Genomic DNA, 24,827 nt, shown 5'->3' with positions numbered 1-24,827 from the left:
CTAAGCGAGCGCTCTACCACTTGGGCTAATTCCCCTGTAAAGGTTATGCGTTGCCAAAATGCTATCTTCCCTGGACGGGAATCAGACCCAGAACACAGCAATATGAGGGAAGAATTCTCAACACTAGACCACCAGGGACTGGATGGATGTCTGTATGAGCAACTTCTTCCTCTCACATGAAGGATGACATGTGATATGATTGATGACTTAAGCGGGATTTAGCATAAATGTTAGCATGCTATCTAAACATGTGAGAGTTAGCGAGATCGATGGCTGAAGTCTTCGGTCTGGTCTCTGGACTGTCTAAGAAGTGTCATATAACAGGTGACTGTCGCACTCAAATGGTGTGCCTCATATATGATAACAACAAGTCCCTGGTGGTCTAGTGGTTAGGATTCGGCGCTCTCACCGCCGCGGCCCGGGTTCGATTCCCGGTCAGGGAACTTGGCATTTTAGCAACTATGTCTGGAGTGGTGAATAATATGAGAACTTCAGAGTCCCTAAAAAACATGGCTGACCTTGTAGTTTGACAACAACAACATTGTAAAAATGTGTTTTCATGTGCAGAACACAGTTGTCAATCATGCTACCTAGCATGCTACCATTTGAGCTAACTTTCTCATATGATAATCTCCTTTTTTTATTCCCAGTTGAAAATGTTTAACTGGAGAATGCGGGCATCAATCCCGCTACCTCTCACATGCTAAGCGAGCGCTCTACCATCTGAGCTAATTCCCCTGTGAAGGTAACCTGTTCCCTATTTTCCCTGAACATGAATCGGACCCAGAACACAGCAAAAAGAGGGACCAATCCCAACCACTAGACCACCAGGGACTTGATGGATATCTGTATGAGCAACTTCTTCCTCTCAGAGGTGGAGTCGTACATGAAAGAAACAATCTGATATCATGATTGATGACTTTACTGTAGCTAAAATTAACTTAAATGTTAGCATGCTAGCTTAACATGTTAGAGTTAGCGAGATGGATGTCTTCAGTCTGGTCTCTGGACTGTCTAAGAAGTGTCATATAACAGGTGACTGTCACACTCGAAGCGTGAGCCTCATATAATCTATTATCAAGTCCCTGGTGGTCTAGTGGTTAGGATTCGGCGCTCTCACCGGCGCGGCCTGGGTTCGATTCCCGGTCAGGGAACTTAGTATTTTAGCAACTATGTCTGAGTGGTGAATAATGTGAGGAACTTAAGAGTTCCAAAAAAACATGGCTGACCTCAGCGAAACCTGGTTTAAACCAAACAATTTTTTGCGCTAGATGAGGCATCTCCTCCTAACTATACTAATGCGCATATCGCCCGTCCCCTTAAGAGCGCTCTACCATTTCAGCTAATTCCCCTGTAAGACAAGCTAAGCTAGCTGCTATCAGACACAATCACACAAACGTCAGTCAATCGGCAAAAGTCCAGACTTCGAACTATTTCAGTAGTTTTGTCAATGTCTTATATTTTAGTAAGAGTGTTACTGCAGTACTTTTAAGTAATACTACAGTGTGTGTATCCTGAAGGCCACGCCCGTCATACAGACTTTACTGACGTCCACACGTGTCCCACAAGATGGACGACTGCACACATGGGGTCGGCTTTCAAACTCTTAAAAACTTTCAGTGGAAAATGCGGGCATCGATCCCGCTACCTCTCACATGCTAAGCGAGCGCTCTACCATCTGAGCTAATTCCCCTGTGAAGGTAACCTGTTCCCTATTTTCCCTGAACAGGAATCGGACCCAGAACACAGCAAAAAGAGGGACCAATCCCAACCACTAGACCACCAGGGACTTGATGGATATCTGTATGAGCAACTTCTTCCTCTCAGAGGTGGAGTTGTACATGAAAGAAACAATCTGATATCATGATTGATGACTTTACTGTAGCTAGAATTAACTTAAATGTTAGCATGCTAGCTTAACATGTTAGAGTTAGCGAGATGGATGTCTTCAGTCTGGTCTCTGGACTGTCTAAGAAGTGTCATATAACAGGTGACTGTCACACTCGAAGCGTGAGCCTCATATAATCTATTATCAAGTCCCTGGTGGTCTAGTGGTTAGGATTCGGCGCTCTCACCGCCGCGGCCTGGGTTCGATTCCCGGTCAGGGAACTTAGTATTTTAGCAACTATGTCTGAGTGGTGAATAATGTGAGGAACTTAAGAGTTCCAAAAAAACATGGCTGACCTCAGCGAAACCTGGTTTAAACCAAACAATTTTTTTGCGCTAGATGAGGCATCTCCTCCTAACTATACTAATGCGCATATCGCCCGTCCCCTTAAGAGCGCTCTACCATTTCAGCTAATTCCCCTGTAAGACAAGCTAAGCTAGCTGCTATCAGACACAATCACACAAACGTCAGTCAATCGGCAAAAGTCCAGACTTCGGACTATTTCAGTAGTTTTGTCAATGTCTTATATTTTAGTAAGGGTGTTACTGCAGTACTTTTAAGTAATACAACAGTGTGTGTATCCTGAAGGCCACGCCCGTCATACAGACTTTACTGACGTCCACACGTGTCCCACAAGATGGACGACTGCACACATGGGGTCGGCTCTCAAACTCTTAAAAACTTTCAGTGGAGAATGCGGGCATCGATCCCGCTACCTCTCACATGCTAAGCGAGCGCTCTACCACTTGAGCTAATTCCCCTGTGAAGGTAACCTGTTCCCTATTTTCCCTGAACATGAATCGGACCCAGAACACAGCAAAAAGAGGGACCAATCCCAACCACTAGACCACCAGGGACTTGATGGATATCTGTATGAGCAACTTCTTCCTCTCAGAGGTGGAGTCGTACATGAAAGAAACAATCTGATATCATGATTGATGACTTTACTGTAGCTAAAATTAACTTAAATGTTAGCATGCTAGCTTAACATGTTAGAGTTAGCGAGATGGATGTCTTCAGTCTGGTCTCTGGACTGTCTAATAAGTGTCATATAACAGGTGACTGTCACACTCGAAGCGTGAGCCTCATATAATCTGTTATCAAGTCCCTCGTGGTCTAGTGGTTAGGATTCGGCGCTCTCACCGCCGCGGCCGGGGTTCGATTCCCGGTCAGGGAACTTAGCATTTTAGCAACTATGTCTGAGTGGTAAATAATGTGAGGAACTTAAGAGTTCCAAAAAAACATGGCTGACCTCAGCGAAACCTGGTTTAAACCAAACAATTTTTTGCGCTAGATGAGGCATCTCCTCCTAACTATACTAATGCGCATATCGCCCGTCCCCTTAAGAGCGTTCTACCATTTCAGCTAATTCCCCTGTAAGACAAGCTAAGCTAGCTGCTATCAGACACAATCACACAAACGTCAGTCAATCGGCAAAAGTCCAGACTTGGAACTATTTCAGTAGTTTTGTCAATGTTTTATATTTTAGTAAGAGTGTTACTGCAGTAGTTTTAAGTAATACAACAGTGTGTGTATCCTGAAGGCCACGCCCGTCATACAGACTTTACTGACGTCCACACGTGTCCCACAAGATGGACGACTGCACACATGGGGTCGGCTCTCAAACTCTTAAAAACTTTCAGTGGAGAATGCGGGCATCGATCCCGCTACCTCTCACATGCTAAGCGAGCGCTCTACCATTTGAGCTAATTCCCCTGTGAAGGTAAACTGTTCCCTATTTTCCCTGAACAGGAATCGGACCCAGAACACAGCAAAAAGAGGGACCAATCCCAACCACTAGACCACCAGGGACTTGATGGATATCTGTATGAGCAACTTCTTCCTCTCAGAGGTGGAGTCGTACATGAAAGAAACAATCTGATATCATGATTGATGACTTTACTGTAGCGAAAATTAACTTAAATGTTAGCATGCTAGCTTAACATGTTAGAGTTAGCGAGATGGATGTCTTCAGTCTGGTCTCTGGACTGTCTAAGAAGTGTCATATAACAGGTGACTGTCACACTTGAAGCGTGAGCCTCATATAATCTATAATCAAGTCCCTGGTGGTCTAGTGGTTAGGATTCGGCGCTCTCACCGCCGCGGCCCGGGTTCGATTCCCGGTCAGGGAACTTAGCATTTTAGCAACTATGTCTGAGTGGTGAATAATGTGAGGAACTTAAGAGTTCCAAAAAAACATGGCTGACCTCAGCGAAACCTGGTTTAAACCAAACAATTTTTTTGCGCTAGATGAGGCATCTCCTCCTAACTATACTAATGCGCATATCGCCCGTCCCCTTAAGAGCGCTCTACCATTTCAGCTAATTCCCCTGTAAGACAAGCTAAGCTAGCTGCTATCAGACACAATCACACAAACGTCAGTCAATCGGCAAAAGTCCAGACTTCGGACTATTTCAGTAGTTTTGTCAATGTCTTATATTTTAGTAAGGGTGTTACTGTAGTACTTTTAAGTAATACTACAGTGTGTGTATCCTGAAGGCCACGCCCGTCATACAGACTTTACTGACGTCCACACGTGTCCCACAAGATGGACGACTGCACACATGGGGTCGGCTCTCAAACTCTTAAAACCTTTCAGTGGAGAATGCGGGCATCGATCCCGCTACCTCTCACATGCTAAGCGAGCGCTCTACCACTTGAGCTAATTCCCCTGTAAAGGTTATGTGTTGGCAAAATGCTATCTTCCCTGGACGGGAATCAGACCCAGAACACAGTAATATGAGGGAAGAATTCTCAACACTAGACCCCCAGGGACTGGATGGATGTCTGTATGAGCAACTTCTTCCTCTCACATGAAGGATGACATGTGATAAGATTGATGACTTAAGCGGGATTTAGCGTAAATGTTGCGCCAGCGCCCCCCGCGACCCCGAAAGGGAATAAGCGGTAGGATGGAGGGTTAGCATGCTATCTAAACATGTGAAAGTTAGCGAGATCGATGGCTGAAGTCTTCAGTCTGGTCTCTGGACTGTCTAAGAAGTGTCATATAACAGGTGATTGTCACACTCAAAGGGTGAGCCTCATATATGATAACAACAAGTCCCTGGTGGTCTAGTGGTTAGGATTTGGCGTTCTCACCGCCGAGGCCCGGGTTCGATTCCCGGTCAGGGAACTTGGCATTTTAGCAACTATGTCTGGAGTGGTGAATAATGTGAGAACTTCAGAGTCCCTAAAAAACATGGCTGACCTTGTATTCTGACAACAACAACATTGTAAAAATGTGTTTTCATGTGAAGAACAGAGTTGTCAACCTTGCTACCTAGCATGCTACCATTTGAGCTAACTCTCTCATATGATAATCTCCTTTTTTTATTCCCAGTTGAAAATGTTTAACTGGAGAATGCGGGCGTCAATCCCGCTACCTCTCACATGCTAAGCGAGCGCTCTACCATCTGAGCAAATTCCCCTGTGAAGGTAACCTGTTCCCTATTTTCCCTGAACAGGAATCGGACCCAGAACACAGCAAAAAGAGGGACCAATCCCAACCACTAGACCACCAGGGACTTGATGGATATCTGTATGAGCAACATCTTCCTCTCAGAGGTGGAGTCGTACATGAAAGAAACAATCTGATATCATGATTGATGACTTTACTGTAGCTAAAATTAACTTAAATGTTAGCATGCTAGCTTAACATGTTAGAGTTAGCGAGATGGATGTCTTCAGTCTGGTCTCTGGACTGTCTAAGAAGTGTCATATAACAGGTGACTGTCACACTCGAAGCGTGAGCCTCATATAATCTATTATCAAGTCCCTGGTGGTCTAGTGGTTAGGATTCGGCGCTCTCACCGCCGCGGCCCGGGTTCGATTCCCGGTCAGGGAACTTAACATTTTAGCAACTATGTCTGAGTGGTAAATAATGTGAGGAACTTAAGAGTTCCAAAAAAACATGGCTGACCTCAGCGAAACCTGGTTTAAACCAAACAATTTTTTGCGCTAGATGAGGCATCTCCTCCTAACTATACTAATGCGCATATCGCCCGTCCCCTTAAGAGCGCGCTGCCATTTCAGCTAATTCCCCTGTAAGACAAGCTAAGCTAGCTGCTATCAGACACAATCACACAAACGTCAGTCAATCGGCAAAAGTCCAGACTTCGAACTATTTCAGTAGTTTTGTCAATGTCTTATATTTTAGTAAGAGTGTTACTGCAGTAGTTTTAAGTAATACTACAATGTGTGTATCCTGAAGGCCACGCCCGTCATTTAGACTTTACTGACGTCCACACGTGTCCCACAAGATGGACGACTGCACACATGGGGTCGGCTCTCAAACTCTTAAAAACTTTCAGTGGAGAATGCGGGCATCGATCCCGCTACCTCTCACATGCTAAGCGAGCGCTCTACCACTTGAGCTAATTCCCCTGTAAAGGTAATGCGTTGCCAAAATGCTATCTTCCCTGGATGGGAATCAGACCCAGAACACAGCAATATGAGGGAAGAATTCTCAACACTAGACCACCAGGGACTGGATGGATGTCTGTATGAGCAACTTCTTCCTCTCACATGAAGGATGACATGTGATATGATTGATGACTTAAGCGGGATTTAGCGTAAATGTTAGCATGCTATCTAAACATGTGAGAGTTAGCGAGATCGATGGCTGAAGTCTTCGGTCTGGTCTCTGGACTGTCTAAGAAGTGTCATATAACAGGTGACTGTCGCACTCAAATGGTGTGCCTCATATATGATGACAACAAGTCCCTGGTGGTCTAGTGGTTAGGATTCGGCGCTCTCACCGCTGCCGCCCAGGTTCGATTCCCGGTCAGGGAACTTGGCATTTTAGCAACTATGTCTGGAGTGGTGAATAATGTGAGAACTTCAGAGTCCCTAAAAAACATGGCTGACCTTGTAGTTTGACAACAACAACATTGTAAAAATGTGTTTTCATGTGCAGAACACAGTTGTCAATCTTGCTACCTAGCATGCTACCATTTGAGCTAACTTTCTCATATGATAATCTCCTTTTTTTATTCCCAGTTGAAAATGTTTAACTGGAGAATGCGGGCATCAATCCCGCTACCTCTCACATGCTAAGCGAGCGCTCTACCATCTGAGCTAATTCCCCTGTGAAGGTAACCTGTTCCCTATTTTCCCTGAACATGAATCGGACCCAGAACACAGCAAAAAGAGGGACCAATCCCAACCACTAGACCACCAGGGACTTGATGGATATCTGTATGAGCAACTTCTTCCTCTCAGAGGTGGAGTCGTACATGAAAGAAACAATCTGATATCATGATTGATGACTTTACTGTAGCTAAAATTAACTTAAATGTTAGCATGCTAGCTTAACATGTTAGAGTTAGCGAGATGGATGTCTTCAGTCTGGTCTCTGGACTGTCTAAGAAGTGTCATATAACAGGTGACTGTCACACTCGAAGCGTGAGCCTCATATGATCTATTATCAAGTCCCTGGTGGTCTAGTGGTTAGGATTCGGTGCTCTCACTGCCGCGGCCCGGGTTCGATTCCCGGTCAGGGAACTTAGCATTTTAGCAACTATGTCTGAGTGGTAAATAATGTGAGGAACTTAAGAGTTCCAAAAAAACATGGCTGACCTCAGCGAAACCTGGTTTAAACCAAACAATTTTTTGCGCTAGATGAGGCATCTCCTCCTAACTATACTAATGCGCATATCGCCCGTCCCCTTAAGAGCGCTCTACCATTTCAGCTAATTCCCCTGTAAGACAAGCTAAGCTAGCTGCTATCAGACACAATCACACAAACGTCAGTCAATTGGCAAAAGTCCAGACTTCGAACTATTTCAGTAGTTTTGTCAATGTCTTATATTTTAGTAAGAGTGTTACTGCAGTACTTTTAAGTAATACTACAGTGTGTGTATCCTGAAGGCCACGCCCGTCATACAGACTTTACTGACGTCCACACGTGTCCCACAAGATGGACGACTGCACTCATGGGGTCGGCTCTCAAACTCTTAAAAACTTTCAGTGGAGAACGCGGGTATCAGGTCTTATCCCTGCTACTGGTAAAATGTAACCCAGTACAACCTGCCGCATGGGTAGATGGGACCCGTTAGCCCAGTAAGGTGACCCATCTAGGAGAAGGTAAACTCCAATCCAAAACCGCCACTGCCTTGTGGTATACCTTTCTTGGGGAAGGCTTCGGGAGTAAACCCTGAGGAAAAAATCAGGAGACGGAGTCCCTAAGGTGGTCCACTGCTGGCTACAGCGGTGCACTGGCAACTCCTGCGACACTGTTGGTGCCAAATTGTACCAGCTCTTGCTGCTCCTTTGGATCCATCATCAGTGTGAAGAGGGGGGTCCTGCTGCATGGGCAACAGCTTGACCTCCATACTACTCTGCCCTGGCTTGCGCCCTGGAGAGGTCACTCCAGCCTCGTGTCATAGCGTGGAAACAACAAACGGGAAGCAACAGTCTACCGGTTATAAGCTACAATGCTCGATTGGCGTAGAGCATAGCGCCAGGGGTTGCTTCCGACGGTGGGAGAGATCCTTGAATTTCATTGGACAGCTACTGCCCGCCTTAAGCTGGGCAGCCCCCAGCCAATTAGGTGCTGTCCCGCCACAGTCTGCCTTCCTCATTGGGTGCATGGGGATTAGGTAAAACCGACAAGCAGACTGTAAGACCTGCACCAAGCAAGAAACAAAGTATGAAAAACAGGTGCCCAGTCCTAAAACTGGGAAGCTGGAATGTCCGGACTATGACACCCGGACACTCAAATGATCTCCAACACATCAGTGATGCAAGAAAAACGGCTGTCATTAACAATGAGCTACTGAGACTCCAGGTAGACATAGCTGCATTGCAAGAGACCCGCCTAGCCGACTCGGGAACCCTCAAGGAGAAAGACTTTACCTTCTTCTGGCAAGGAAAGAGTGCCGGAGACCGCAGAGAGCATGGAGTTGGATTCGCTGTCAGGAACACCTTGTTAAAGATGGTTGAACCAGGTGACAAAGGATCGGAACGCCTGATGACACTCCATCTCCACACCTCTGATGTCCCAGTGACCCTAGTCTGTGCCTATGCCCCCACTCTAACGTCTACAGCAGAAGTTAAGGACACATTTTATGCCAACTTGAATGACGTCATCAAGAACATCCCCCCGAAGGAACATCTCCTCATCCTCGGTGATTTCAATGCGAGAGTGGGAGCTGACCATGACTCATGGCCTTCCTGTCTTGGACACTTCGGAGTTGGCAAAGTCAATGAGAACGGGCAACGGCTACTGGAGTTGTGTTCCTACCATAACCTTTGCGTGACCAACTCCTACTTTCAGATGAAACCACAGCACAAGGTGACATGGCGCCATCCCCGCTCAAAGCATTGGCATCAGCTAGACATGATACTGATCCGAAAAGCCAACCTCAAGTTTGTGCTCGTTACTCGTAGTTACCACAGCGCAGACTGCGACACCGACCATTCACTTGTCTGTTGCAAGATCAAGCTACAACCAAAAATTTTTCAAAACTCCAAACAGAAAGGCAAACCCCGCATTGATTCCACCAGCATGCATCTTCCAGAGAAAGTAGAAGAGTTTGCCAAGTCCCTCAACAACATCCTGTCTGAAGAACACCAGCACTACTCTGCCTCCGAGAAATGGGGCCACCTCAGGGAGGCTATTCAGAAAACAGCCCTTGCAACATTTGGGAGGAAGATCTTCATAAACAACGACTGGTTTGTTGCCAAGTCCAGCGAGATGACCCCTGTCATTGAAGCAAAGCGTGCTGCCCTTACTGAATACAAACGCTCCCCGAATGAGAAGTCCCTGCAAGCACTGAGAATTACAAGAAGCAAAGTGCAACAGACTGCAAGACATTGTGCCAATGAATACTGGCAACAACTCAGTGAATCCATCCAGTCTGCAGCTACCTCAGGTAACATCAGAGGGATGTACGAGGGCATAAAGGCTGCTCTGGGCCCAACACAGAGCAAAACAGCCCCCCTAAAGACCACCAGCGGGGAAGTTATCACTGACAAGGGCAAGCAGTTGGACAGATGGGTAGAGCACTATTCAGAACTCTACTCCAGAGAGAACACTGTAGTCGCCTCAGCCCTTGATGCCATTGAACAGCTGCCCATCATTGAGGAATTAGATGCTGAACCAACACTTGCTGAACTTCACAAAGCGATCGACAGCTTAGCGATTGGCAAAGCACTTGGTACTGATGGCATCCCCCCAGATCTCATCAAGCGCTGTAAAGACACCCTCCTGCAGCCTTTGCATGATGTCCTCTGCCAGTGCTGGAAAGAGGGAGCCGTGCCGCAGGACATGAGAGATGCCAAGATTGTCACCCTTTACAAAAATAAGGGCGACAGGAGCGACTGTAACAATTACAGGGGCATCTCCCTCTTGAATATAGTAGGAAAACTCTATGCCCGTGTCGTGCTTGTGCGCCTTCAGACTCTTGCTGAGCGCGTTTACCCGGAATCTCAATGCGGCTTTCGCGCCAAGCGCTCTACAGTGGACATGATATTCTCCCTACGCCAACTTCAGGAGAAATGCAGGGAACAACAGAAGCCCCTGTACATATCCTTCATTGACCTGACCAAGGCTTTCGACCTGGTTAGCAGAGAAGGGCTCTTCAGCATCCTACCCAAGATTGGATGCCCTCCAAAGCTCCATAGTCTCATTAGATCTTTCCATGACGACATGAAGGCAACCATCCAGTATGAGGGTAGCATATCCAACCCATTTCACATTAAGAGCGGAGTCAAACAAGGTTGCGTCCTTGCTCCTACCCTTTTCGGTATCTTCTGTGCCCTGCTCATCAAACATGCTTTTGGGACTGCAACAGAAGGGGTTTATCTACGTACAAGATCTGACGGCCGACTTTTCAACCTAGCCCGTCTTAAAGCAAGGACCAAAGTCCGTGAGACAACCATCCGGGACCTGCTCTTTGCGGATGATGCCGCCGTCATTTCGCACACTGAACCAGAACTCCAGTGCCTTATGGACAGATTCTCCCAGGCCTGCAAAGACTTTGGGCTTTCCATCAGCCTAAACAAGACCAATGTGCTGAGTCAGGAAGTGGACACTCCACCAGCCATCACAATTGATAAGCACCAACTCAAAACAGTACACCAATTTACTTACCTGGGATCCACCATCAGTGACAATCTGTCCCTTGATAGTGAGATCAACAAACGTATCGGCAAAGCTGCCACAACCCTAGGGCGCCTCACAACCCGCGTCTGGGAGAACCGGAAGCTGACAACTCCTACCAAGATGGCAGTGTACAACGCCTGCATTGTCAGCACTCTTCTCTACGGCAGCGAAACATGGACAACATACTCCAAACAGGAGCGCAAACTGAACACCTTCCACATGCGCTGCCTTCGCCGCATCCTCGGCATCCATTGGAGTGACAAGGTGACGAATGCCCAAGTCCTCCAACGCGCTGGTTTTCCTACCATGTTCACGCTGCTCAGACAACGCAGGCTGCGTTGGCTCGGCCACGTGTGCCGTATGGAGGATGGACGTATCCCAAAGGACATCCTGTATGGCGAACTTGCCTCTGGCAAGAGATCTGTTGGCCGGCCGAAACTGCGCTTCAAAGATATCTGCAAGCGGGACATGAAAGCCCTGGACATAAACACTGAACATTGGGAAGAAGTAGCGGCTGGCCGCAGCAAATGGCGCAGTGTCCTTCACAAACAGCTGAAGACTGGCGAGGAAAAGATCCATGCCACAGCCAATGAAAAAAGAACCAAGCGGAAGACAAGCACTCCTGCAGTTGCGCCTTCCAGCTACATCTGCAGTAAATGCGGCCGTGTTTGCCTCTCCCACATCGGACTCATCAGCCACAGCAGGCGTTGTCGCTGAGTTTAAACTTGACCTCTGGACCGCCGCAGTATCCATAGTCGTTACGACTGACGGAGGCCTTTGATTGGTATCCTGAAGGCCACGCCCGTCATACAGACTTTACTGACGTCCACACGTGTCCCACAAGATGGACGACTGCACTCATGGGGTCGGCTCTCAAACTCTTAAAAACTTTCAGTAGAGAACGCGGGTATCAATCCCGCTACCTCTCACATGCTAAGCGAGCGCTCTACCACTTGAGCTAATTCCCCTGTAAAGGTTATGCGTTGCCAAAATGCTATCTTCCCTGGATGGGAATCAGACCCAGAACACAGCAATATGAGGGAAGAATTCTCAACACTAGACCACCAGGGACTGGATGGATGTCTGTATGAGCAACTTCTTCCTCTCACATGAAGGATGACATGTGATATGATTGATGACTTAAGCGGGATTTAGCGTAAATGTTAGCATGCTATCTAAACATGTGAGAGTTAGCGAGATCGTTGGCTGAAGTCTTCGGTCTGGTCTCTGGACTGTCTAAGAAGTGTCATATAACAGGTGACTGTCGCACTCAAATGGTGTGCCTCATATATGATGACAACAAGTCCCTGGTGGTCTAGTGGTTAGGATTCGGCGCTCTCACCGCCGCGGCCCGGGTTCGATTCCCGGTCAGGGAACTTGGCATTTTAGCAACTACGTCTGGAGTGGTGAATAATGTGAGAACTTCAGAGTCCCTAAAAAACATGGCTGACCTTGTAGTTTGACAACAACAACATTGTAAACATGTGTTTTCATGTGCAGAACACAGTTGTCAATCTTGCTACCATTTGAGCTAACTTTCTCATATGATAATCTCCTTTTTTTATTCCCAGTTGAAAATGTTTAACTGGAGAATGCGGGCATCAATCCCGCTACCTCTCACATAGGATTCGGTGCTCTCACCGCCGCGGCCCGGGTTCGATTCCCGGTCAGGGAACTTAGCATTTTAGCAACTATGTCTGAGTGGTAAATAATGTGAGGAATTTAAGAGTTCCAAAAAAACATGGCTGACCTCAGCGAAACCTGGTTTAAACCAAACAATTTTTTGCGCTAGATGAGGCATCTCCTCCTAACTATACTAATGCGCATATCGCCCGTCCCCTTAAGAGCGCTCTACCATTTCAGCTAATTCCCCTGTAAGACAAGCTAAGCTAGCTGCTATTAGACACAATCACACAAACGTCAGTCAATTGGCAAAAGTCCAGACTTCGAACTATTTCAGTAGTTTTGTCAATGTCTTATATTTTAGTAAGAGTGTTACTGCAGTACTTTTAAGTAATACTACAGTGTGTGTATCCTGAAGGCCACGCCCGTCATACAGACTTTACTGACGTCCACACGTGTCCCACAAGATGGACGACTGCACACATGGGGTCGGCTCTCAAACTCTTAAAAACTTTCAGTGGAGAATGCGGGCATCAATCCCGCTACCTCTCACATGCTAAGCGAGCGCTCTACCATCTGAGCTAATTCCCCTGTGAAGGTAACCTGTTCCCTATTTTCCCTGAATAGGAATCGGACCCAGAACACAGCAAAAAGAGGGACCAATCCCAACCACTAGACCACCAGGGACTTGATGGATATCTGTATGAGCAACTTCTTCCTCTCAGAGGTGGAGTCGTACATGAAAGAAACAATCTGATATCATGATTGATGACTTTACTGTAGCTAAAATTAACTTAAATGTTAGCATGCTAGCTTAACATGTTAGAGTTAGCGAGATGGATGTCTTCAGTCTGGTCTCTGGACTGTCTAAGAAGTGTCATATAACAGGTGACTGTCACACTCGAAGCGTGAGCCTCATATGATCTATTATCAAGTCCCTGGTGGTCTAGTGGTTAGGATTTGGCGCTCTCACCGCCGTGGCCCGGGTTTGATTCCCGGTCAGGGAACTTAGCATTTTAGCAACTATGTCTGAGTGGTAAATAATGTGAGGAACTTAAGAGTTCCAAAAAAACATGGCTGACCTCAGCGAAACCTGGTTTAAACCAAACAATTTTTTGCGCTAGATGAGGCATCTCCTCCTAACTATACTAATGCGCATATCGCCCGTCCCCTTAAGAGCGCTCTACCATTTCAGCTAATTCCCCTGTAAGACAAGCTAAGCTAGCTGCTATCAGACACAATCACACAAACGTCAGTCAATCGGCAAAAGTCCAGACTTCGGACTATTTCAGTAGTTTTGTCAATGTCTTATATTTTAGTAAGGGTGTTACTGCAGTACTTTTAAGTAATACTACAGTGTGTGTATCCTGAAGGCCACGCCCGTCATAAAAACTTTACTGACGTCCACACGTGTCCCACAAGATGGACGACTGCACACATGGGGTCGGCTCTCAAACTCTTAAAAACTTTCAGTGGAGAATGCGGGCATCGATCCCGCTACCTCTCACATGCTAAGCGAGCGCTCTACCACTTGAGCTAATTCCCCTGTAAAGGTTATGTGTTGCACAAATGCTATCTTCCCTGGACGGGAATCAGACCCAGAACACAGCAATATGAGGGAAGAATTCTCAACACTACACCACCAGGGACTGGATGGATGTCTGTATGAGCAACTTCTTCCTCTCACATGAAGGATGACATGTGATAAGATTGATGACTTAAGCGGGATTTAGCGCAAATGTTGCGCCAGCGCCCCCCGCGACTCCGAAAGGGAATAAGCGGGAGAAAATGGATCGATGGATGGAGGGTTAGCATGCTATCTAAACATGTGAGAGTTAGCGAGATCGATGGCTGAAGTCTTCAGTCTGGTCTCTGGACTGTCTAGGACGTGTCATATAATAGGTGACTGTCACACTCGAAGCGTGAGCGTCATATAATCTATTATCAAGTCCCTGGTGGTCTAGTGGTTAGGATTCGGTGCTCTCACCGCCGCGGCCCGGGTTCGATTCCCGGTCAGGGAACTTAGCATTTTAGCAACTATGTCTGAGTGGTGAATAATGTGAGGAACTTAAGAGTTCCAAAAAAACATGGCTGACCTCAGTGAAACCTGGTTTAAACCAAACAATGTTTTTGCGCTAGATGAGGCATCTCCTCCTAACTATACTAATGCGCATATCGCCCGTCCCCTTAAGAGCGCTCTACCATTTGAGCTAATTCCCCTGTAAGACACGCTAAGCTAGCTGCTATCAATGTATTTTATTTCGGCAATCTTCACATAAAACAAAGAACAACAACAAGAAAAGAAAAAACAAACAAAAAAAACACTCATTTGTGCAATGATTGAGCCGAAAGGGTGTAGGTTGAAGCAACGCTTATATAAACCTACCCCATCACAACAAGAACAAGGTTCAAAATATATAAAATCTAAAACATGCTTCACTTATATTACTTTTTTTTTTTTTAAAACAATATATAAGCAACATATATGTAGCACACGTCTCATATACACAGTTTAACATTTAAATCAAACATATACATTTGTACACTTATATATATATATATACACACACACACATATATATATATATATATATATATTATATATACACAATTCATTTAAATTCCATATAAAGTGGTAATATATACATTTTAATATAACCTATATGTATAATTATGAAATCCTAAATTGTATTTATATACATATTATATATTATTGTCTTTCTAAAACAATGTTTGCTCTTCTTTCTTATATTTACTAATGATAAATGATTTAAAAAGCTTTTTAAACTGGTTAATGTATGTGCTGTGTTTTATTTCATCCTTTAAACAGTTCCATATTTTAACCCCTGCTATTGTTATACTCATTCGTTTCTGCGTTGTTCTACAATATTGGATCTTAAAAAGCAGTTCTCCTCTTAAATTATAATTCCCTTCTCTTTGTAAAAATCTTCTCTGTAACCCTGTCGGAAGTAAATGTTTACTTGCTTTATAAATCATTTGGGCAGTCTTGAGTTGGATGAGATCTGGTAGTTTTAAATCAAATGTTTTTTATAAATAATCCATTAGTGTGTTCTCGGGGTCCTGTGTTATGTATCAGTCTGATGGCCCTTTTTTGCATTATGAATAGTGGTTGGATGTTCGTCCTGTATGTATTTCCCCAAACTTCTAGACAGTAACTCAAATATGGTAAAACAAGTGTACAATAAAGAGTGTGTAATGTTTTTTGATGAAGAATGTGCCTTGTTTTACCCAGGACAGCAATACTTCTGGCCAACTTCCCTTTGATGTATGTCATGTGTGACTTCCAGCAGATCCTGTGGTCCAAGATCACACCCAAAAATTTGATTTTGTTTACTCTTTCTATACTAACATTGTCTATATACAATTTTACATCTATATCATTTCTCTTATTTCCAAATAACATAAAGTTAGTTTTATTTAGGTTTAATGATAATTTGTTAGCATCAAACCATTTTTTTAGTTTATACATCTCCATGGTGACGGTCCTCAGGAGCTGCTGCAAGTCCACATCAGAACAGAGTACATTGGTGTCATCCGCAAATAACACATATTTAAGGTTTTCAGTTACTTTACAAATATCATTTATATACATGATGAACATCTTGGGCCCTAAGACTGACCTCTGTGGTACCCCACATTTAATATTTAACCAACATGATTTTTTTGGTGATATCTGTACAAACTGCTTTCTATCAGATAAATAACTTTTTATCCATTCCAGAACAATACCCCTAAAACCATATTTTTCCATTTTTCTAATAAGAATACTATGGTCTACTGTATCAAAAGCCTTCTTAAGATCTAAGAATACTCCTATTGTATATTTATTTTTATCAATACTATCAGTTATTTCTTCAATTAAATCTGTTAATGCTTGTGCTGTTGATGGATTATTCCTGAAACCATACTGCCTATCTGTTAATAATTCATTTTTTTCTACAAAGCCATCGAATCTATTTATAAATATTTTTTCTAATATTTTGGAGAACTGTGGTAGTATTGAGATTGGTCTGTAGTTTGTGAATAAGTGTCCGTCTCCCGCTTTGTGAATAGGAACAACTTTTGCAATTTTCATTAGTTGAGGAAATACTCCCATTTCAAATGAAAGGTTAAATAGATACGCTAATGGAGCACTAATTCCATCTATCACATACTTTAAAGTTTGCATGTCTATATCATCCACATCTTTGCTTGTTTTGTTCTTAAAACTTTTGACTATGTCCCTGATTTCTCTTTCTACTACTGGTTTTAAAAACATTGTTTTAGGGTTTGGGTTGATATAATCTGCTGCATCTATTTTTGTCCCTTCTACCTTTATCTCTTCTGCTAGTTTCGGTCCAATATTTATAAAATAATCATTAAATGTATTTACTATCACCTCCTTATCCTTAATATTGTTGTTATTTTCCATAAAGTATGGTGGGTATTGATTATCATCAGTTTTATTTCTAATAATACCATTTAATATTTTCCATACACCTCTTATATTATTCTTGTTATATTCCAGTTTAGTTATATAATAATCTTTTTTACACATTCTGATTATATTGATTAGTTTATTTTTATATTTTTTATATTTATTTTCATTTACTAAAGTTCTATTTTTTATAAATTCCTTATATAAAATATTCTTTTTTTTACAGGCATTTTGGAGTCCTTTAGTCATCCACGGTTTAAACTCGCCGTAGTTTGACTCCCTTTTATAATTTAGTACTGGACAATTTCCATCATATAATATTTTAAATGTGTTTAAGAATTCTTCATAAGCTGCATTAACTTCTTTTTTATCATAAATAGTATTCCAATTTTGCTTTTGTAGTTCATTCTTGAATTTGTTGAGCGTTTTCTCTGTTATGATTCTTTTATAGACAGTTTCACATTCGTTCTTAATTTTAATTTTACTGGCACAGTTGTAGACCACAAAGACTGGGAGATGATCACTTATATCATTTATCAAGATTCCACATATTAGGTTGTCATCCATTATATTGGTAAATATATTGTCAATTAGGGTGGCACTATGTGATGTGATTCTTGTTGCTTTATTTATCAAAGATATCAAACTCATACTGTGCATTGTGTCTATAAATTCAGCTGTTTCTCTATTGCTACTTGTATGTATTAAGTCAATGTTAAAGTCTCCACTAATAAATATTTCTTTGTTATTCAATTTATAAAATAATCCTTCCATAGCTTTGGTGAAGGTTTCTATTTTGGATCCCGGAGTTCTATATATACAACTAACTAGGATATTTTTTCTTCCTTCTCTTATAATCCCTACCGTTATACATTCCATTACTTGTTCAATGATAGATGTCATATTTTTTACTTTAATAAAGTTTAGATTTTTATCAATATAGAGTGCTACTCCTCCTCCCTTTTTATCTATTCTATCCAAATGCACAAATTCATATCCATTCAGACCAAAATCTACACTTTTTTCTTGAGTTATCCAAGTTTCTGATATTGCTATAATGCTAAAAGGTTTTACAAATTGACTTAAAAATTCCTGTATATGGTGAAAGTTTGCAGACAGACTTCTACTATTAATATGTATAATTGTTAATTGGTTACTTAATTTTATACTGTCATTATATTGTTCATCTGTATAATATTTGCAATTCATTGCTATGCCATTGAAGACATTTTTTTCAGGGTCTATATCGTTTTCAAACATAGTGCAAAGTTCATATTTCACTCATTCATTTGCTGTTATATTAACATTCAATTACCAAGTTGGCAACATGATTTCTGGTTTCATCATTTGTTCTTTTCAAGCTCCCCCATTTCTCTGATTACTAGAACCTTTGCTTCTTCAGGCGTGCCCTGTAGTTTTATCCAGACTTTGCAATTCCGTGTCCACGTGGACTGAATTTTCCCTTGTTTCTTTAGGGCCCTAGCCTGTCTTGCTATGTCCGAGTTTTTTTTTGTTAAGTGCTCATTAATGTACACTGCCGTACCTCTTAATTTTTTAGACTGTCTCAAAAGATCAGTTTTTACTTTCCAGTTCGTAAACCTTATAATAATTGCTTGTTTTGCCAAGTTATCCCTTCGAGGGAGGGTATGACAGGCAGAGATAGCATTACTGTCTATTTCAATGTTCTTAGACTGAAAAAACTGCAGGACCTGTTGCTCCAGGTTTTCTAGCTCCGTCGTGGACTCATCCCCACCATTCTTTTCACCTGCAGTTGCTCGAGCATATGAGCGGTGTTTGGTGTTCAAGCCACTGACAATCAAATCATCCATTCTTGTGTATTGTTTAAGTTCATCAACACGTCTTTCCAATATTTTAATTGATTTGTCTTTTTCTACAATAATTTTTTTTAGCTCTCTAACTTCCTCCACTAGTTGACTAAGTGCAGTTTGTTGGTTTGCCACTCTGGACAACTCTTCAGACATAAAGTTAAGCGAGAGTTTTATTTCTTCCAGCTCGTCAACCTGTGCCTTCCTAGGAGGCATTGTTACTGTTGGTAGTTTAACCTTGGAGTACCTTGATCAGCAGGCTTTATGGCAGTCTGCTTGATCTGTTGGTGGTAGGTGCTGCTGTACTGGAGTTGGAGAAATTGATGTTTGTGAATGCTTGCTAATTCCTCAGGGCAGCAGCAACAGCAGTGTTAGCCTCCTCAGGGCAGCAGCAACAGCAGTGTTAGCCTCCTCAGGGCAGCAGCAACAGCAGCAGAGTGTTAGCCTCCTCAGGGCAGCAGCAACAGCAGTGTTAGCCTCCTCAGGGCAGCAGCAACAGCAGCAGAGTGTTAGCCTCCTCAGGGCAACAGCAGCAGCAGTGTTAGCCTCCTCAGGGCAGCAGCAACAGCAGCAGAGTGTTAGCCTCCTCAGGGCAGCAGCAACAGCAGCAGAGTGTTAGCCTCCTCAGGGCAGCAGCAACAGCAGTAGCAGTGTTAGCCTCCTCAGGGCAGCAGCAACAGCAGTGTTAGCCTCCTCAGGGCAGCAGCAACAGCAGCAGAGTGTTAGCCTCCTCAGGGCAGCAGCAACAGCAGCAGAGTGTTAGCCTCCTCAGGGCAGCAGCAACAGCAGTGTTAGCCTCCTCAGGGCAGCAGCAACAGCAGTGTTAGCCTCCTCAGGGCAGCAGCAACAGCAGTGTTAGCCTCCTCAGGGCAGCAGCAGCAGAGTGTTAGCCTCCTCAGGGCAGCAGCAACAGCAGTGTTATCCTCCTCAGGGCAACAGCAGCAGAGTGTTAGCCTCCCATTTGCGCCTGCATCGCTTCCATCTGCCTGTGGTTGGCCGTGGAAACCTCCGCCAACAACTGACCCAGCGCCTCTATCAGGCTTGGTGACGACATTTTTTTTTTTTTTTTTTTTTAAGTTCAAGTTGGGTGCCAAATGTAAGCTTTCTACTCACATAGGTCCGCTGGAAGCCAGTTGCTCGGGTTGAAAGAAGTTTTTAATCCCACAATTTGCAATACAGGTCAGTAGCCACTTTTCAGTCGCTCAGTTTTGTCTTGCACAATTCTCTTGGTCTCTCCGTCTCTCCAGTCAGACACAATCACACAAACGTCAGTCAATCGGCAAAAGTCCAGACTTCGGACTATTTCAGTAGTTTTGTCAATGTCTTATATTTTAGTAAGAGTGTTACTGCAGTACTTTTAAGTAATACTACAGTGTGTGTATCCTGAAGGCCACGCCCGTCATACAGACTTTACTGACGTCCACACGTGTCCCACAAGATGGACGACTGCACACATGGGGTCGGCTCTCAAACTCTTAAAAACTTTCAGTGGAGAATGCGGGCATCGATCCCGCTACCTCTCACATGCTAAGCGAGCGCTCTACCACTTGAGCTAATTCCCCTGTAAAGGTTATGCGTTGCCAAAATGCTATCTTCCCTGGACGGGACTCAGACCCAGAACACAGCAATATGAGGGAAGAATTCTCAACACTAGACCACCAGGGACTGGATGGATGTCTGTATGAGCAACTTCTTCCTCTCACATGAAGGATGACATGTGAGAGGTAACCTGTTCCTTATTTTCCCTGAACAGGAATCGGACCCAGAACACAGCAAAAAGAGGGACCAATCCCAACCACTAGACCACCAGGGACTTGATGGATATCTGTATGAGCAACTTCTTCCTCTCAGAGGTGGAGTCGTACATGAAAGAAACAATCTGATATCATGATTGATGACTTTACTGTAGCTAAAATTAACTTAAATGTTAGCATGCTAGCTTAACATGTTAGAGTTAGCGAGATGGATGTCTTCAGTCTGGTCTCTGGACTGTCTAAGAAGTGTCATATAACAGGTGACTGTCACACTCGAAGCGTGAGCCTCATATAATCTATTATCAAGTCCCTGGTGGTCTAGTGGTTAGGATTCGGCGCTCTCACCGCCGCGGCCCGGGTTCGATTCCCGGTCAGGGAACTTAGCATTTTAGCAACTATGTCTGAGTGGTAAATAATGTGAGGAACTTAAGAGTTCCAAAAAAACATGGCTGACCTCAGCGAAACCTGGTTCAAACCAAACAATTTTTTGCGCTAGATGAGGCATCTCCTCCTAACTATACTAATGCGCATATCGCCCGTCCCCTTAAGAGCGCTCTACCATTTCAGCTAATTCCCCTGTAAGACAAGCTAAGCTAGCTGCTATCAGACACAATCACACAAACGTCAGTCAATCGGCAAAAGTCCAGACTTCGAACTATTTCAGTAGTTTTGTCAATGTCTTATATTTTAGTAAGAGTGTTACTGCAGTACTTTTAAGTAATACTACAGTGTGTGTATCCTGAAGGCCACGCCCGTCATACAGACTTTACTGACGTCCACACGTGTCCCACAAGATGGACGACTGCACACATGGGGTCGGCTCTCAAACTCTTAAAAACTTTCAGTGGAGAATGCGGGTATCGATCCCGCTACCTCTCACATGCTAAGCGAGCGCTCTACCATCTGAGCTAATTCCCCTGTGAAGGCAACCTGTTCCCTATTTTGCCTGAACAGGAATCGGACCCAGAACACAGCAAAAAGAGGGACCAATCCCAACCACTAGACCACCAGGGACTTGATGGATATCTATCTGTATGAGCAACTTCTTCCTCTCAGAGGTGGAGTCGTACATGAAAGAAACAATCTGATATCATGATTGATGACTTTACTGTAGCTAAAATTAACTTAAATGTTAGCATGCTAGCTTAACATGTTAGAGTTAGCGAGATGGATGTCTTCAGTCTGGTCTCTGGACTGTCTAAGAAGTGTCATGTAACAGGTGACTGTCACACTCGAAGCGTGAGCCTCATATAATCTATTATCAAGTCCCTGGTGGTCTAGTGGTTAGGATTCGGCGTTCTCACCGCCGCGGCCCGGGTTCGATTCCCGGTCAGGGAACTTAGCATTTTAGCAACTATGTCTGAGTGGTGAATAATGTGAGGAACTTAAGAGTTCCAAAAAAACATGGCTGACCTCAGCGAAACCTGGTTTAAACCAAACAATTTTTTGCGCTAGATGAGGCATCTCCTCCTAACTATACTAATGCGCATATCGCCCGTCCCCTTAAGAGCGCTCTACCATTTCAGCTAATTCCCCTGTAAGACAAGCTAAGCTAGCTGCTATCAGACACAATCACACAAACGTCAGTCAATCGGCAAAAGTCCAGACTTCGAACTATTTCAGTAGTTTTGTCAATGTCTTATATTTTAGTAAGAGTGTTACTGCAGTAGTTTTAAGTAATACTACAGTGTGTGTATCCTGAAGGCCACGCCCGTCATAAAGACTTTACTGAGGTCCACACGTGTCCCACAAGATGGACGACTGCACACATGGGGTCGGCTCTCAAACTCTTAAAAACTTTCAGTGGAGAATGCGGGCATCGATCCCGCTACCTCTCACATGCTAAGCGAGCGCTCTACCATCTGAGCTAATTCCCCTGTGAAGGTAACCTGTTCCCTATTTTCCCTGAACAGGAATCGGACCCAGAACACAGCAAAAAGAGGGACCAATCCCAACCACTAGACCACCAGGGACTGGATGGATGTCTGTATGAGCAACTTCTTCCTCTCACATGAAGGATGACATGTGATATGATTGATGACTTAAGCGGGATTTTGCGTAAATGTTAGCATGCTATCTAAACATGTGAGAGTTAGCGAGATCGATGGCTGAAGTCTTCGGTCTGGTCTCTGGACTGTCTAAGAAGTGTCATATAACAGGTGACTGTCGCACTCAAATGGTGTGCCTCATATATGATAACAACAAGTCCCTGGTGGTCTAGTGGTTAGGATTCGGCGCTCTCACCGCCGCGGCCCGGGTTCGATTCCCGGTCAGGGAACTTGGCATTTTAGCAATTATGTCTGGAGTGGTGAATAATGTGAGAACTTCAGAGTCCCTAAAAAACATGGCTGACCTTGTAGTTTGACAACAACAACATTGTAAAAATGTGTTTTCATGTGCAGAACACAGTTGTCAATCTTGCTACCTAGCATGCTACCATTTGAGCTAACTTTCTCATATGATAATCTCCTTTTTTTATTCCCAGTTGAAAATGTTTAACTGGAGAATGCGGGCATCAATCCCGCTACCTCTCACATGCTAAGCGAGCGCTCTACCATTTGAGCTAATTCCCCTGTGAAGGTAACCTGTTCCCTATTTTCCCTGAACAGGAATCGGACCCAGAACACAGCAAAAAGAGGGACCAATCCCAACCACTAGACCACCAGGGACTTGATGGATATCTGTATGAGCAACTTCTTCCTCTCAGAGGTGGAGTCGTACATGAAAGAAACAATCTGATATCATGATTGATGACTTTACTGTAGCTAAAATTAACTTAAATGTTAGCATGCTAGCTTAACATGTTAGAGTTAGCGAGATGGATGTCTTCAGTCTGGTCTCTGGACTGTCTAAGAAGTGTCAAATAACAGGTGACTGTCACACTCGAAGCGTGAGCCTCATATAATCTATTATCAAGTCCCTGGTGGTCTAGTGGTTAGGATTCGGCGCTCTCACCGCCGCGGCCCGGGTTCGATTCCCGGTCAGGGAACTTAGCGTTTTAGCAACTATGTCTGAGTGGTAAATAATGTGAGGAACTTAAGAGTTCCAAAAAAACATGGCTGACCTCAGCGAAACCTGGTTTAAACCAAACAATTTTTTGCGCTAGATGAGGCATCTCCTCCTAACTATACTAATGCGCATATCGCCCGTCCCCTTAAGAGCGCTCTACCATTTCAGCTAATTCCCCTGTAAGACAAGCTAAGCTAGCTGCTATCAGACACAATCACACAAACGTCAGTCAATCGGCAAAAGTCCAGACTTCGAACTATTTCAGTAGTTTTGTCAATGTCTTATATTTTAGTAAGAGTGTTACTGCAGTAGTTTTAAGTAATACTACAGTGTGTGTATCCTGAAGGCCACGCCCGTCATACAGACTTTACTGACGTCCACACGTGTCCCACAAGATGGACGACTGCACACATGGGGTCGGCTCTCAAACTCTTAAAAACTTTCAGTGGAGAATGCGGGCATCGATCCCGCTACCTCTCACATGCTAAGCGAGCACTCTACCATCTGAGCTAATTCCCCTGTGAAGGTAACCTGTTCCCTATTTTCCCTGAACAGGAATCGGACCCAGAACACAGCAAAAAGAGGGACCAATCCCAACCACTAGACCACCAGGGACTTGATGGATATCTGTATGAGCAACTTCTTCCTCTCAGAGGTGGAGTCGTACATGAAAGAAACAATCTGATATCATGATTGATGACTTTACTGTAGCTAAAATTAACTTAAATGTTAGCATGCTAGCTTAACATGTTAGAGTTAGCGAGATGGATGTCTTCAGTCTGGTCTCTGGACTGTCTAAGAAGTGTCATATAACAGGTGACTGTCACACTCGAAGCGTGAGCCTCATATAATCTATTATCAAGTCCCTGGTGGTCTAGTGGTTAGGATTCGGTGCTCTCACCGCCGCGGCCCGGGTTCGATTCCCGGTCAGGGAACTTAGCATGTTAGCAACTATGTCTGAGTGGTAAATAATGTGAGGAACTTAAGAGTTCCAAAAAAACATGGCTGACCTCAGCGAAACCTAGTTTAAACCAAACAATTTTTTGCGCTAGATGAGGCATCTCCTCCTAACTATACTAATGCGCATATCGCCCGTCCCCTTAAGAGCGCTCTACAATTTCAGCTAATTCCCCTGTAAGACAAGCTAAGCTAGCTGCTATCAGACACAATCACACAAACGTCA

The 24,827-nt window shown here is 44.0% G+C and overlaps 1 protein-coding gene and 23 non-coding genes across 24 annotated transcripts in view; 16 read left to right on the top strand and 8 right to left on the bottom strand.

Moving 5' to 3' along the window:
- The window catches only part of LOC133562745 (SH2 domain-containing protein 3C-like), a 74,559-nt gene that overhangs the window by 26,727 nt on the left and 23,005 nt on the right, over positions 1-24,827 (bottom strand). The window lies entirely within an intron of this gene.
- trnae-cuc (transfer RNA glutamic acid (anticodon CUC)) lies at positions 372-443 on the top strand. Its single transcript has one exon. It is a non-coding gene; the product is annotated as a tRNA-Glu (tRNA).
- trnae-cuc (transfer RNA glutamic acid (anticodon CUC)) lies at positions 1,083-1,154 on the top strand. Its single transcript has one exon. It is a non-coding gene; the product is annotated as a tRNA-Glu (tRNA).
- Positions 2,038-2,109, top strand: trnae-cuc (transfer RNA glutamic acid (anticodon CUC)). The gene has a single exon. It is a non-coding gene; the product is annotated as a tRNA-Glu (tRNA).
- Positions 2,577-2,649, bottom strand: trnaa-agc (transfer RNA alanine (anticodon AGC)). The gene has a single exon. It is a non-coding gene; the product is annotated as a tRNA-Ala (tRNA).
- On the top strand, positions 3,949-4,020 carry trnae-cuc (transfer RNA glutamic acid (anticodon CUC)). Its single transcript has one exon. It is a non-coding gene; the product is annotated as a tRNA-Glu (tRNA).
- trnaa-agc (transfer RNA alanine (anticodon AGC)) lies at positions 4,488-4,560 on the bottom strand. Its single transcript has one exon. It is a non-coding gene; the product is annotated as a tRNA-Ala (tRNA).
- On the top strand, positions 4,950-5,021 carry trnae-cuc (transfer RNA glutamic acid (anticodon CUC)). The gene has a single exon. It is a non-coding gene; the product is annotated as a tRNA-Glu (tRNA).
- Positions 5,661-5,732, top strand: trnae-cuc (transfer RNA glutamic acid (anticodon CUC)). The gene has a single exon. It is a non-coding gene; the product is annotated as a tRNA-Glu (tRNA).
- trnaa-agc (transfer RNA alanine (anticodon AGC)) lies at positions 6,199-6,271 on the bottom strand. Its single transcript has one exon. It is a non-coding gene; the product is annotated as a tRNA-Ala (tRNA).
- On the top strand, positions 6,608-6,679 carry trnae-cuc (transfer RNA glutamic acid (anticodon CUC)). The gene has a single exon. It is a non-coding gene; the product is annotated as a tRNA-Glu (tRNA).
- On the top strand, positions 7,319-7,390 carry trnae-cuc (transfer RNA glutamic acid (anticodon CUC)). Its single transcript has one exon. It is a non-coding gene; the product is annotated as a tRNA-Glu (tRNA).
- trnae-cuc (transfer RNA glutamic acid (anticodon CUC)) lies at positions 12,299-12,370 on the top strand. The gene has a single exon. It is a non-coding gene; the product is annotated as a tRNA-Glu (tRNA).
- trnae-cuc (transfer RNA glutamic acid (anticodon CUC)) lies at positions 13,553-13,624 on the top strand. The gene has a single exon. It is a non-coding gene; the product is annotated as a tRNA-Glu (tRNA).
- On the bottom strand, positions 14,091-14,163 carry trnaa-agc (transfer RNA alanine (anticodon AGC)). The gene has a single exon. It is a non-coding gene; the product is annotated as a tRNA-Ala (tRNA).
- Positions 14,567-14,638, top strand: trnae-cuc (transfer RNA glutamic acid (anticodon CUC)). Its single transcript has one exon. It is a non-coding gene; the product is annotated as a tRNA-Glu (tRNA).
- On the bottom strand, positions 20,371-20,443 carry trnaa-agc (transfer RNA alanine (anticodon AGC)). The gene has a single exon. It is a non-coding gene; the product is annotated as a tRNA-Ala (tRNA).
- On the top strand, positions 20,943-21,014 carry trnae-cuc (transfer RNA glutamic acid (anticodon CUC)). The gene has a single exon. It is a non-coding gene; the product is annotated as a tRNA-Glu (tRNA).
- Positions 21,481-21,553, bottom strand: trnaa-agc (transfer RNA alanine (anticodon AGC)). The gene has a single exon. It is a non-coding gene; the product is annotated as a tRNA-Ala (tRNA).
- On the top strand, positions 21,902-21,973 carry trnae-cuc (transfer RNA glutamic acid (anticodon CUC)). The gene has a single exon. It is a non-coding gene; the product is annotated as a tRNA-Glu (tRNA).
- trnaa-agc (transfer RNA alanine (anticodon AGC)) lies at positions 22,440-22,512 on the bottom strand. Its single transcript has one exon. It is a non-coding gene; the product is annotated as a tRNA-Ala (tRNA).
- On the top strand, positions 22,842-22,913 carry trnae-cuc (transfer RNA glutamic acid (anticodon CUC)). The gene has a single exon. It is a non-coding gene; the product is annotated as a tRNA-Glu (tRNA).
- trnae-cuc (transfer RNA glutamic acid (anticodon CUC)) lies at positions 23,553-23,624 on the top strand. The gene has a single exon. It is a non-coding gene; the product is annotated as a tRNA-Glu (tRNA).
- Positions 24,508-24,579, top strand: trnae-cuc (transfer RNA glutamic acid (anticodon CUC)). The gene has a single exon. It is a non-coding gene; the product is annotated as a tRNA-Glu (tRNA).

The sequence above is a fragment of the Nerophis ophidion genome, linkage group LG01 (assembly GCF_033978795.1).
Source record: "Nerophis ophidion isolate RoL-2023_Sa linkage group LG01, RoL_Noph_v1.0, whole genome shotgun sequence".
Taxonomy (NCBI): Eukaryota; Metazoa; Chordata; class Actinopteri; order Syngnathiformes; family Syngnathidae; genus Nerophis; species Nerophis ophidion.
The sequence above is the reverse complement of the archived record's forward strand: the minus strand, read 5'-3'. Positions and strand labels throughout refer to the sequence as shown.